The sequence below is a fragment of the Gorilla gorilla genome, chromosome 14 (genome assembly GCF_029281585.2).
Source record: "Gorilla gorilla gorilla isolate KB3781 chromosome 14, NHGRI_mGorGor1-v2.1_pri, whole genome shotgun sequence".
Lineage (NCBI taxonomy): Eukaryota > Metazoa > Chordata > Mammalia > Primates > Hominidae > Gorilla > Gorilla gorilla.
In genome coordinates this window covers 33,429,858-33,442,468 of record NC_073238.2, presented here as the reverse complement: position 1 = coordinate 33,442,468, position 12,611 = coordinate 33,429,858, and the positions used below count along the sequence as shown (strand labels likewise).

Genomic DNA, 12,611 nt, shown 5'->3' with positions numbered 1-12,611 from the left:
CTGGGGTGGGCGTGGGGTCCCCCTGGTGGGCGTGGGCTTTCCCCGGGTGGGTGTGGGTTTTCCCTGGGTGGGGTGGGCTGGGCTCCCTTGCTGGGGTTGGCAAGTTTTGGCTGGGATTGACCTTTGTCTTCAAACAGATTGGAAACCCGGGGTTTCCTGCTAGTTGGTGAAACTGGTTGGTAGACGCGATCTGTTCGCTACTACCGGCCTCCCCTGGCTGTTAAAAGCAGATGGTGGCTGAGGTTTGTTCAATGCCCACTGCCTCTGCTGTGAAGAAGCCATTTGATCTCAGGAGCAAGATGGGCAAGAGGTGCCACCACCGCTTCCCCTGCTGCAGGGGGAGCGGCAAGAGCAACATGGGCACTTCTGGAGACCACGACGACTCCTTTATGAAGATGCTCAGGAGCAAGATGGGCAAGTGGTGCTGTCACTGCTTCCCCTGCTGCAGGGGGAGCGGCAAGAGCAACGTGGGCACTTGGGGAGACTACGACGACAGCGCCTTCATGGAGCCAAGGTACCACGTCCGTCGAGAAGATCTGGACAAGCTCCACAGAGCTGCCTGGTGGGGTAAAGTCCCCAGAAAGGATCTCATCGTCATGCTCAGGGACACTGACATGAACAAGAGGGACAAGCAAAAGAGGTAACCGGGCCTGGGATGGGAGGAGGCGGGACATGGGGGGATGATGGGGACATACCCTCCTGGCGCAGGGAGGGAGGAGCCAGGCTTTCTCTTCCTCCGCAGGCCCCACACCACCCTGGGTGTGGAAACCTCAGAGAGGTCAGGGCCCAGGTCCCTTTATAAACAGCAACACAAAAACAAAACTTTAGCTGATTTCCAATCCAATTATAATTTCCCTTATAGAACACTAATAGACTGTTTTAAAGTGATTTAACTTAACTCGCAAAATTAAGTCGATGCAGCAGATTATAATGTACACATTTTAAAACAATGTTCTATACATTATAGAAAGGTGTATATTGAGAACTAAGTCCCATAATATATCAACTTCTGGGCTAAATATTTTTCAAATAAAATCCAATATGGATTTTATATCGATGTACCCTATGTAAATACGTTCTTTACTGAGTAACCTTAAAAGGAAACTGAAATGGGAAGTATGGTTCGTATCTTTGAATAGGAAGGTTTGTTTTTCTTAAGATGTGAGCTTTTTCTGTGTTTATCACTTTTACATAAGCCAAATAAAAATAGCAAAGTCTTAGTGTCTTTAAATTGCACATGATGTATTTTATCATTGTGATAAATTGATTTTTTGTAACAGAATGGAAAAAGACTTGCTTTTCCAGATATCAAAATGTGCGTGTGTTATTTCCACAAATTGTTTACTAACAGCTGAAAAGACATAAATGAACAGAACAGAATAGGAAATCCAGAAATACCCAAATATATGTAAGAATTTAGCACTTGATAATGGTGATGTTTCATATTGGTAAAACAAGGTGAATTATTCATAAATTAAATGCATGCTGTTTGGAGAAAACTACCTAGATTTTTATGTCACAAAAATAAGTTCCTGGAGTATAGATTAAAAATTTTAAAGATACAAAAGGAGAAAAGTACCAGAAGAAAACACAAATGCTTATTTATATGTGCAAATATTTATTTTTCTGAGACAGACTCTCACTCCATAGCCCAGGCTGGAGTGCAGTGGTGCAATATCAGCTCACTACAACCTCTGGTTCCTGGTTCAAGTAATTCTCTGCCTCAGCCTACCAAGTAGCTGGGATTACAGGCACCCACCACCATGCCTGGCTAATTTTTTGTGTTCTTAATCAAGACGGGATTTCACCATCTTTGCCAGGCTGGTCTTGAACTCCTGTCCTTGTGATCCACCCACCTCAGCCTCCCAAAGTGCTGAGATTACAGTCATGAGCCACTGAAACCGGCATATATATGCAGATATAATAAAATAAGCTCAATTTAAAATTGGGCAAGGTACTTTTTTGCATGTCTACCAGTGACCTGTGCACATAGGAAAACATAGCATTCCTGCTAAGAGAAGGAATTTAAGTTAGAAGAGGAATGAAAGACTATTTTCTGTTTAAGTTAGAAGAGGAATGAAAGGCCAGCCATGGTGGCTCATGCCTGTAATCCCAGCACTTTGGGAGGCCAAGGCAGGTGGATCATGAGGTCAGGAGTTTGATACTAGCCTGGCCAGCATGGTGAAACCCGTTTCTACTAAAAATACAAAGAATTAGCTGGGCATGGTGGCATGCACCTGTAATCCTAGCTACTCAGGAGGCTGAGGCAGGAGAATTGCTTGAACCAGGGAGACGGAGGTTACAGTGAGCTGAGATTGCACCACTACACTCCAGCCTGCGTGATGGAGTGAGACTCCATCTCAAAAAAAATAAATAAATAAAAATAAATGAATAAATATAAAGGAATGAAATACTGTTTTCTGTCCACAAAGTTTGTGAGGGTGAAGAACAGTGGTACTTATATACTTGCTGAAAGTTTAAGTTGCTGCGACTTTTCAAATAGACACTTTGATGGTAAGAACCACATTTTTAAAATGTGTATGCCTTTTACCCATCTATTCCATTATACTGAAATATCTATATGAAACAGACACAGCTGTTTTTCTTAGTATTGCTTAAAATAGCCATGTATTGAGAAGAACTCATAAAGATTTTATGAACAAATTTCAGTGCATCCATAGGATGGAATAATACGTAACCATTGAAGGTGTCAGTAGATACAGAGATATGTCGGCATGCAAAGATGTACTTTGCTATATCAAGTGAGAAAAAATCAGTTTGTTATACATATACACAAACAGAATCTGCTCTTGTGTTAGCTGGAAATATGTGGAAAATATAATCAAACTTATTTCTGGGGATTTGTAAGTGAAGTTTTTCCCTTTCTCTTATCTGTGATTTCTGCAATGAACATCTGAAAAGTTTTAGTTAAGTTTCATTAGTAATGAAATAATCCTTGGGAAGAGAAGGAATATGCTACTTGCATAGATACAAATAATTTCTCACATTCTATTATTTATTTTTATACCTGTGGATGGCTATCTTCTGTGAACTTTTACCCTCTTCAGAAGTAGAGGGCTTCTGTTTACCTCTTCTGGTAGATTTTATTGTATATACATTTTATTATATATAGATTAACGTGTAAATAGTATGGATTAATTATTTTAGTTTATTTATATATTTATGAAAACTAAAATAGCAAATATAAATGATCGTTACTATCGCAAATGTATTGCTCTACTCAACAGGAGTTTTCTTTTAAAAATATTGAACTTCCAACCCATGTTTATCCATTCTTTCAATCCGTTTAGTCATCAAACATAAGCCAGACACCTATTATATGGCAGGCATATTCTGCTATCTCTCAGGATCCTTCCACCTTTGAAAACTTCATGTTTACCTGCTGCGCCTGAGCAAGCTGAGAGAATCAAAATTGGGGCATTAGGACTTAATCTCAATTGAAGCTTTTCCTCCCTCCTTTCAAACAAAAGCACTTCTGAAGGTGGAAAATAGTAAAAGATAACCCTTAACTGCCCTTTTGAAAATTTATAAGACTTGGGTAAAGACTGTTTTAGCTGTTTTAAGAACTTAAATGTGGTACATAAACAGCATGGAATACTATGTAGCCATAAAAGAAAGAACAAGAGCCTGTCCTTTGCAGGGACATGGATGGTGTTGAAGGCCATTATCCTTAGCAAACTAACATAGGAAGAGAAAACCAAATACTGCATGGTCTCACTTATAGGTGGGAGCTAAATGAGGAGAACACACAGACACCTAGAGGGAAGCAACACACACTGGGGCCTATCAGAGGGTGGAGGGTGGGAGGAAGGAAAGAAGCAGGAAATAGAACTAACGGGTACTAGGCTTAACACCTCGGTAATGAAATAATCTGTACAACCAACCCCCTTGGCACACGTTTACCTATGTTAACCAACCTGCACATCCTGCACCTGTATCCCCGAATGTAAAAGTTGAAAAAAGCTCCACAAATAGTTTCATAAATCCATTTTAAAAAGAGAAAATTTATAACAGTCTTAAATCCTAATATGAATGATTGGAAATATCTGATGTACGTACATTGTATAAATCTAAGTATTGAAAAAAATGAGCCCATGCTATTCATTTGAATTTCAAGTTTTCTTTCGCTTAAAGTTTTTGAAAACCAAAGTAAGAAATAGATTATTTTAGAAAATTGTTTTTGTTTTCACCTCAGCCCTCTTATTCCATAGTTCTTTTAAGAACTAAAATTTATCTAAATGCTAGTCATCTGACTGGAACTGCTCCAGACCTGTTATATTATAACATATTCTACTTAATGTAAGGCACCAGGGATTGTATGATGCCCCATTATGTTATGTCTCACTAAGAAAATTATTTAAATGCTGCCAATTATAATTATAGTAAATCATGAATTATAAGTGGTATTTCAGGGTAAGAAATGTTAAAACGTGCAGACAATGATCATCTTAGACTCAGTAAAATACAGTACAACGCTACCTGTAATCTTTAAAATGTACCTGAAAGTGTAGGTATAATTGTATCATTTCACTTAATTCAAATGTTGTCTTTAGTGGTATTAGTAAAAATTATAATATCTTACAATTTTTGAGCTGTTATTTGTGTTAGGAACTATTCTATATTTTGTGTAGAGTCTTGTTTAAGCATTACAGTGGTTTCCTCTGAGAAACTGACTATTTTCATTCCCATTTTATTGATGAGGAAATTGAGACACAAAAAGGCTAAGCAACAGCTAGGAAGCGACAGAGCTTCAAGTAGGATTCCAGCCCAAGTTGAATGTCATCCAAGAGCTATGCTGTTTCTATTTAAATAGGCTGCTCTTTCATTAATACAGTGAATAATGAGAGGTGATAAGTAGTGTGCTTTCTTCAAAGGAAAATTGAGTTTGTTTTGAAGGCAGAGTAATAGGCTATTCAGTGTTTGCAACTACATGAATCATTAATGTGGCATTAGCTAGTGCACTACAATTTCCTGAAGTCTTCTCACTCTCATAGGACTGCTCTACATTTGGCCTGTGCCAATGGAAATTCAGAAGTAGTACAACTCCTGCTGGACAGACGATGTCAACTTAATATCCTTGACAAGAAAAAAAGGACAGCTCTGATAAAGGTATGCAGTAGTCAACTATATCAGCGTGAGATGGGTTTGATTTCAATAGATAGCATAAAAATGAGTTTTCTCATTTAAATATAACTAGTTGGTGAAAGCTGTGGAATGTTATTTTGAATTCCTAGGACTTATAATTTGTTTTTGGTCTAATACTGACAGGCCGTACAATGCCAGGAAGATGAATGTGTGTTAATGTTGCTGGAACTTGGCGCTGATCGAAATATTCAAGATGAGTATGGAAATACCGCTCTACACTATGCTGTCTACAATGAAGATAAATTAATGGCCAAAGCACTGCTCTTATATGGTGCTGATATTGAATCAAGAAACAAGGTATAGATCTACCAATTTTATCTTCAAAATACTGAAATGCATTCGTGTTAACATTGACCTGTGTAAGGGCCAGTTTTCCGTATTTGGAAGCCCAAGCATAACCTGAATGAAAATATTTTGAAATGACTTAATTATCTAAGACTTTATTTTAAATATTGTTACTTTTAAAGAAGCATTAGAGGGTACAGTTTTTTCAGTGCACTTGTGGTTAATGCTTTTTTTAAAAAAAACACTGAATTTGTAAAAGGTAATACTTTTTTTTTTCAATTTTTCCATGCCAAGTTTTTTTTTCCCTAACAAATGTAAAATGACAAAATTTGCCCTGGAAATAGGTTTTACATTAAAACTCCAAGAAAACTTAAACATGTTTCAGTGAATAGTAATCCTGCTACTTTGGCAAATTCCTAAAAAAACACTAATAGATATGAGGTGATGTATCTCTCAGTGGCAAGGCTTAAGATATTTCTGATTGCTCATGAGGCAGAAGTGGAAAGGGAAAAATGCAGCAATCAGAAATATCAAGGCCAACTTGGAAATTAGGTAATGGGGGAAAAGACCATGAAGAGGTTTTTTTTTGTTTTTGTTTTTGTGTGTGTGTGTGTGTGTGTGTGTGTGTGTGTGTGTGTGTGTGTTGTTATTGAGGTTCATTCATTTGTTTCCTTTATATGGTGAGACAGGGTTCTTTTCCACTTTAGAGAATGACAGTTTTCAGTTTGGGAGAGGGAGTTAGTGGGTTGTATACTGCCTAGAGATCAATTTTAGGAGGCCTCTGAGGAACCAGATTGGCAGTGAATATGTGGTAATGTAGTGGGAAACCCTTGAGTAGAAGGAATAACAAGTAATTAACCAACTTAGTATCCTATTCTGGTAGAAATGGCCAATTAGAGTCTCAACTCTGCTTTCAATTCTAGAATGTCTTGATGGGAAGGTGGGAGATAAGGGGCTTATAAGTAACAAGATCAGGTTGGATTTTGAGTTTACTAGACCTTGTTCTACTCTTACCGGGGAAAATTTTGTGTTTTCAGCAAATGAGTCTCTCTCCTACTCTTTCCTCTTTTTGGCCAAATCCTCAAATGATAAAGGGAATTGTTTATGTGATGAGAGATGAGACTGAAATAATTGTCTATTGCACTAGCTTCCAGCTAGAGTTGTGCATTCCAGTTACCTCAGGAAAATTCTTAAATAATCTTCAAGTCTAGGTTTTCCCCTGAAGATTTTGATAGAGTAAGTCTAATAAAGCCTGGATATGTATGTTTAAAAATGTTTCCTTGAAGCCAGGCATGGTGGTGCATGGCTGTAGTCCCAGCTGCTAGGGAGGCTGAGGTGGGAGGATTGCTTGAGCTTAGGAGTTCTAGTCTAGCCTGGTCAACGTAATGAGACCCTGTCTCTAACAACAACAACAACAAATTTCTCAAAATCCGGATACACTCCTGCTTAACCACTGAATACATAAGTGTAATATGTAAATTCTTATATCTCGGAAACTTCAGATATTTCTAGAAGAGTTGGAGTTGGATATGTGCTAATTCCTTTAAATCTTTCCTTTCCAATGACATTAATCTAAATTTTTGTTTGTTTGTTTTTGAGATGGGGTCTCACTCTGTTCTCCAGGCTGGAGTGCAGTGGTGCGGTCACAGATCACCACAGCCTTGACGTCCCTAAGCTCTGGTGGTCCTCCAATCTGTTTTTGTATTTTTTTTTTTTTTTTTTAGTAGAGATGAGGTTTTTGCCATGTTTCTCAGGCTGATCTTGAACTGCTGGGCTCAAGTGAATCACCCACCTCAGGCTCCCAAAATGCTAAGATTACAGGTGTGAGCCACCATTCCTGGCCTAGTCTGACTTATCTCTGTCATTGGGACATTAAAATGAATATTATTGGCACTATCTATCAGCTTACAGAATAATACCTTTTCCTTTCTACCATCAGTTATTCACTGCCATTCAGAAGGTCTTTAGAAATTTGCAGTGAGTAGTCTTCCAATAAGTAGAGGATGGCTCTCTCAGGATTTTGTGTCCCTTTGTTCAATCATTCAAGTGCTTAGGTCAGTAAGTCGTTTTTAAGAGCAGAGTTTTCTCAGAGTTGTAGCAAATTCTAAACCTTTTTTGTCAATTGAAGCTGTACTATGGGCTATCCAGTATGTCTCTTAAGTTTGTAGAGTTTTGGCTTAATCAGGATGGCAGGTTTAAACACTAAAAACCATGGAGTTATTAAGAATACAGATAGGAAATCTCTTAGTTTCAGTACTCCTATGAACTGATTATCTATCTAGTTAACAATCTGGAAAAATTAAATACAAATAGATTTTAAATGAATAAATGTTGGAAAAATTCTTGAAATGGGTAGTGTGAGTATTAATAGCAATATTTATTGCACGTTGGAGCTTGAACTTTGGTAAAACATGTGAAACTAAAGATATTTTACATTCAAATTCTTGCTTTATACACAACAATTTTGTCTTAGGGTTGGATAATATAGAGATAAAAGATACAGCCCCTGCCCTCAAGAAGCTTTTTGTTTAAATGAAAAAAAAAATCATCCAAAAGTGCCATGCCAAATGCTCATTTAGAAACAAAGAGTCTTGGAAACAGTAAATGTTTAAAGTGAGTTTTTGAGATGATCAGATTTAATGTGGTGAGGCAGAGAAGGGATGTTTCCAAGGGAAGGAGTGGCATGTGGGAAAGTACAGAAGAGTGAGAAGGAAGCGACCAAATTTTATTTACTTTCTGTGAGTGTAAGTCCATAAGCTTCCAGTTCAGTTGAGAGATACATAATTTTTTGAATTACATATTGTTTTTGTTTTATATTGTTTTACAGTGTGGCCTCACACCACTTTTGCTTGGCGTACATGAACAAAAACAGCAAGTGGTGAAATTTTTAATCAAGAAAAAAGCTAATTTAAATGCACGTGATAGATATGGAAGGTATGGTTATTTCTTTTAATCTGTGTGTTGTTCTAGATTGATAGCAGTCACTCAAGTCATAAATAATGAATTAATAAGATTAAATTATACTTATTGGGACATAGTGATCAGTCTCAACACAAATCAGTTAGGTAGAAAAGCAGTTATTTGGACTGGGCAACATAAAGAACTGTTTTAGTAGGATTCATCTTCTCTTATTATATTGACTGATGTTATTTGTTGTATGATGTTTTTGGTTACATGATCTTATGTTAGCTAAAGGGATTTCATATTTTATGAAGTTTGAACTTTAACTTTCAGTTTACTTTATGACTCAGTATTGAACTTCTTAACCCTTTCTAGTAGGTTTTAACCTCTGTATCTTATATGCTTTTCCACTAAATATGCTGTATTAAACATAAATAGGAGTTGAAAATCCTTTTATCTTTTCAATGACTCTGCTTTAAGTTGCTTTCTTTGAAGAATATTAATGTTAGCTTATCCCTACATGACAATTAATTGCTATTCCCACATACTGTGGGTTCAACAGCTTTTTTCCTTTTTTATTTCCAGTGTATTTTGATGTTTTTATTTTTAGTTGGTATGGAGAGAGGGAGTGAAGATAGTTTTAAGTGGATACACTTTTCCTTTAATGAAGGCAAGCTGTAGGTGGGTGATAAAGAGAAAAGAGCTAGGCTTTGGATTCACACAAGACTGGGTTTAATTCCTAACTTTCTTACTTGCTACATGTGTGACATTGGGAACGTTATTTACCACCCAATATGTTGTCATATGTGAAAAGTAGGAGAATATATCCTTCAAAGTTGGCTGTGCATAAGCAAGAAAGATATATGTGGCATTTAATTCAGTGCGTAGCACATGCTTATTGGCATCATTAACTGAAACTCCTGTGACTACTATTCTTACCATTATTATTAATATTACTGCTTTCAGCATGCAGAGAGCTCTTATTTATCTTAGCCCCTAGCTAATTTTCTATTACAGCATATCAGTCTAGGGAAGCTGTGACAAAATCTTCACTTAAATCTTTGTCCACTTCAGATAAGTGGCCCTAGCATTGTTTCTTGCCCATCGAAGGACTTTAAATTAGTAGCTTCTGCTATGCAATACCCCACTGAGATAAGAGGTTTCCTTTTTGTCCCTTCCTTTTAACCTTGGTGGTATTTTACAAAGATGAACTCTTGAGCACCCAAGATGCTTATGTCTTTTAGCGCATGTAAATGTTTGATTCTGCATGGACAGGCAAGATGTTAAATTGGTAAAGTATATCAAATTAGCTTTTAAAATAACTTTATTACAGTTCCTAAAGGAGAAATTATCTCTGTAATTTTAGAACTGCCCTCATACTTGCTGTGTGTTGTGGATCAGCAAGTATAGTCAATCTTCTACTTGAGCAAAATGTTGATGTATCTTCTCAAGATCTATCTGGACAGACGGCCAGAGAGTATGCTGTTTCTAGTCATCATCATGTGTAAGTGTTTACATGAAAAGGCTAGTTAATGCTAAATTGAGGTTTAAAATAATTATAACAATTGCATCTTACATATCAGGTGATATGTCATAGTTTGGTTCAGGTAGTTTTAGAGTGGCAGTGAGTTAGTCCCCTGCATCAGCCAGAAATCAGACAAAAAGCAAGACAAGTTAGAAGTACCAATGGGTGCAGGATTCTTTACCTCAGGACTTTTAAGACCTTTATCCTTAGAGACCCCAATATTTTTCATTTCATCCAAGTATAACACCTATGCATGGGATAAAAAAGAGTATCACATCTTTGATTTTTCTGATTAGTTATTTGGGTCTTGAAATGTCCAGTTTAGCAGAAAGTCTTGTACTGTCTCCTGGGGACTATCTCCTACATACTCCTTGAATTTTTCAAGAACCAAAGGGGTTCACTAAATCAAAGGAAGACAGTCCCTTTTATCAAGTCAGAAGGAGGAGAAAAAAAAGGGCATTCCAATCATTCTGTTGTTTCCATTGTTTCTGTTGCTGCATTGTTGCCACTCAAACTGGTTCTGCTGCCTGGTAATTGTTGACCTTTGACACCAAGATGCCCTTACTGATTCAGATCCCTCAAGTCTTCATGGGGATTCATACAGTGACTTTGAAGTTACAACATTTTTTAGTTCCCTTACCTATGCTTATATGCTCAGCCATTGTTCCCAAAGCACCAGCACCCTGCTCTGGCCGCTGGGCATCCTGACTTTATCCGCACACAAAGGGAGCAAATTGACCCTTCCTGCTGTATTCAGAACCTAATGTGGAACCCACATCTTAGCCAAGAATTAGCTGAGACCTTCATGGTAAGAGATCCTTTCAGGCCGTTGTTGGTCTTTTCTCTAGCAGATATTAGGTGGGCTTGTTATAAAGGGTCAGAGGGGTTCAAATAATGTGGCAGAAAGAGATCAGTGTTTGTTTCTTCTTCTTTGCTACCAGATCTACACTGTGAGGCACTTTTATATCCTGTGTAGAATCTTAGGCAGTAGAAAGTCCCATATGAGCCTTCCGCAAGCAGTGGCTCCCAGCTGTGGTTGGCCCCTTGAGTGATCTGATTTACATGATAATGAAAATCGTTCAAGCTACTTCCATCTCTAGCTCAAGATTTTAAAATATTTTCAAATTGTACCTCACAGGAAGCCATTGAAGATAATTCTCAGAATCTCAAGTAGGTTAAGTAAGTAGTGATGAGTCATGGACAAGAGCCAAGCCTTGTCCATGACTCATCACAAATCATGTGTAAAAGTAGGGCTTTGTGCCGGCTTTGGCGGCACATATCCTAAAATTGGAACAATACAGAGAAAGTTAGCATGGCTTCTGCATAAGGAGACAGCACAACTCTTTGAAGCATTCCATATTTTGTGCAGTCACTGGAAGATCATTTCACTATTTGCTGACTAGCTCTAAGGAAACAGTGTAAATCAAAGCAAAATGGGTGCCACCAAAATATCGAAATGTGATTTGTGCTGCAAAAATAGTCATGGAAGATGGTCTGTGAGATGATTTAGAGCTGAATAATGTGTTCAGTGCAAAATATATTATAAGTATGTACGTCAAAAATTAGAGAATGTCAATTTGCAGCTTCTTCATGAAAACTGAAAAAAAATAAAAGTAGAGTTTTGGTCTCCCATGTCAGCTGGAATTGAACATCAATATAAAGCATTATCCTAACAAACATCTGCTGGCTCAGAGTTTGAGTCTGTAGAGAAGGATCATTGCTCCAAGCCAGGTCTTAACATCCATTAGTTTTTCTGCCCTTAGCACAACAAATTGGTCAACTCCGTAATAGTGGACAATCACATTATCTACTTTAATGAGAGATTTATGAAAAAATTTAGTTACAAACTATGACACAGTTGAGATGCCCTGAATTATAAGCCATAAGGAGTAGGACAACTAAGAAGCAAAATTAGGACTTAATAACATTTTCTGAAAACTACAGCATTTGCATATTAGAACCTATGAACAAAATACACATGGGGTTTTATCTGGGATTCCAAGATAATTTTAGTCATAAAGTTTAGGAACAGATTATTCCATTGCTTTACTATTTCTCTGAGCATTTAAAAAATGTTACCTTGTTAAATCTTTATAACAACCTAGTGAAATAAGGCAGCAAAGTCCTCACTTTGTAGAAGAAGACATTGAGCCTAAGAGAAGAAAGTTGTCCAAGAACAAATAGCTGTTCATTATGGAGCTAGGACTTATGCAGAGTTGGGACACTTTCTATTATGTCATGCTAATGCATGCTGATTTACTGGGTCACAGTGCCCTTGATTTATGAGCATTTCACCTAATCTTTTTTCTTCTTTAATTAGAAGCTTAAAGAAAAGTTTGTAGAATGTACTCATAAGTGTATGGGATAATACTGTTAAATTCTGATATTATGATATTGTTTGAAATACTCTAAGAATTTTACATTTGGTAAGTATTTTTATATCAGTATTAAAATAGTAATTTGGTTTCTTACATTTTTATACATAGAATTTGTGAATTACTTTCTGACTATGAAGAAAAACAGATGCTAAAAATCTCTTCTGAAAACAGCAATCCAGGTAAGACTTGTGATAATGAATTACTTTAGGTCAGTTGTCCACAATGTTTTTGGCAGCAGGGACTGGTTTTGTGGAAGACAGTCTTTCCATGGGCTGGGGGAAGGTGGGGATGGTTTCAGGATTATTCAGCCATGTTTCATTTATTGTGCTACTTTATATTATTATTACATTGTAATA

General features: G+C 37.2%; 1 non-coding gene and 1 pseudogene across 1 annotated transcript; both read left to right on the top strand.

The window, feature by feature from the left end:
- Positions 1–99: 99 nt before the first annotated feature.
- LOC129526138 (POTE ankyrin domain family member B-like) overlaps positions 100–12,611 on the top strand; it is a 30,938-nt pseudogene continuing 18,426 nt past the window's right edge.
- LOC115933402 (U6 spliceosomal RNA) lies at positions 11,135–11,241 on the top strand. Its single transcript, XR_004069254.2, has one exon. It is a non-coding gene; the product is annotated as a U6 spliceosomal RNA (small nuclear RNA).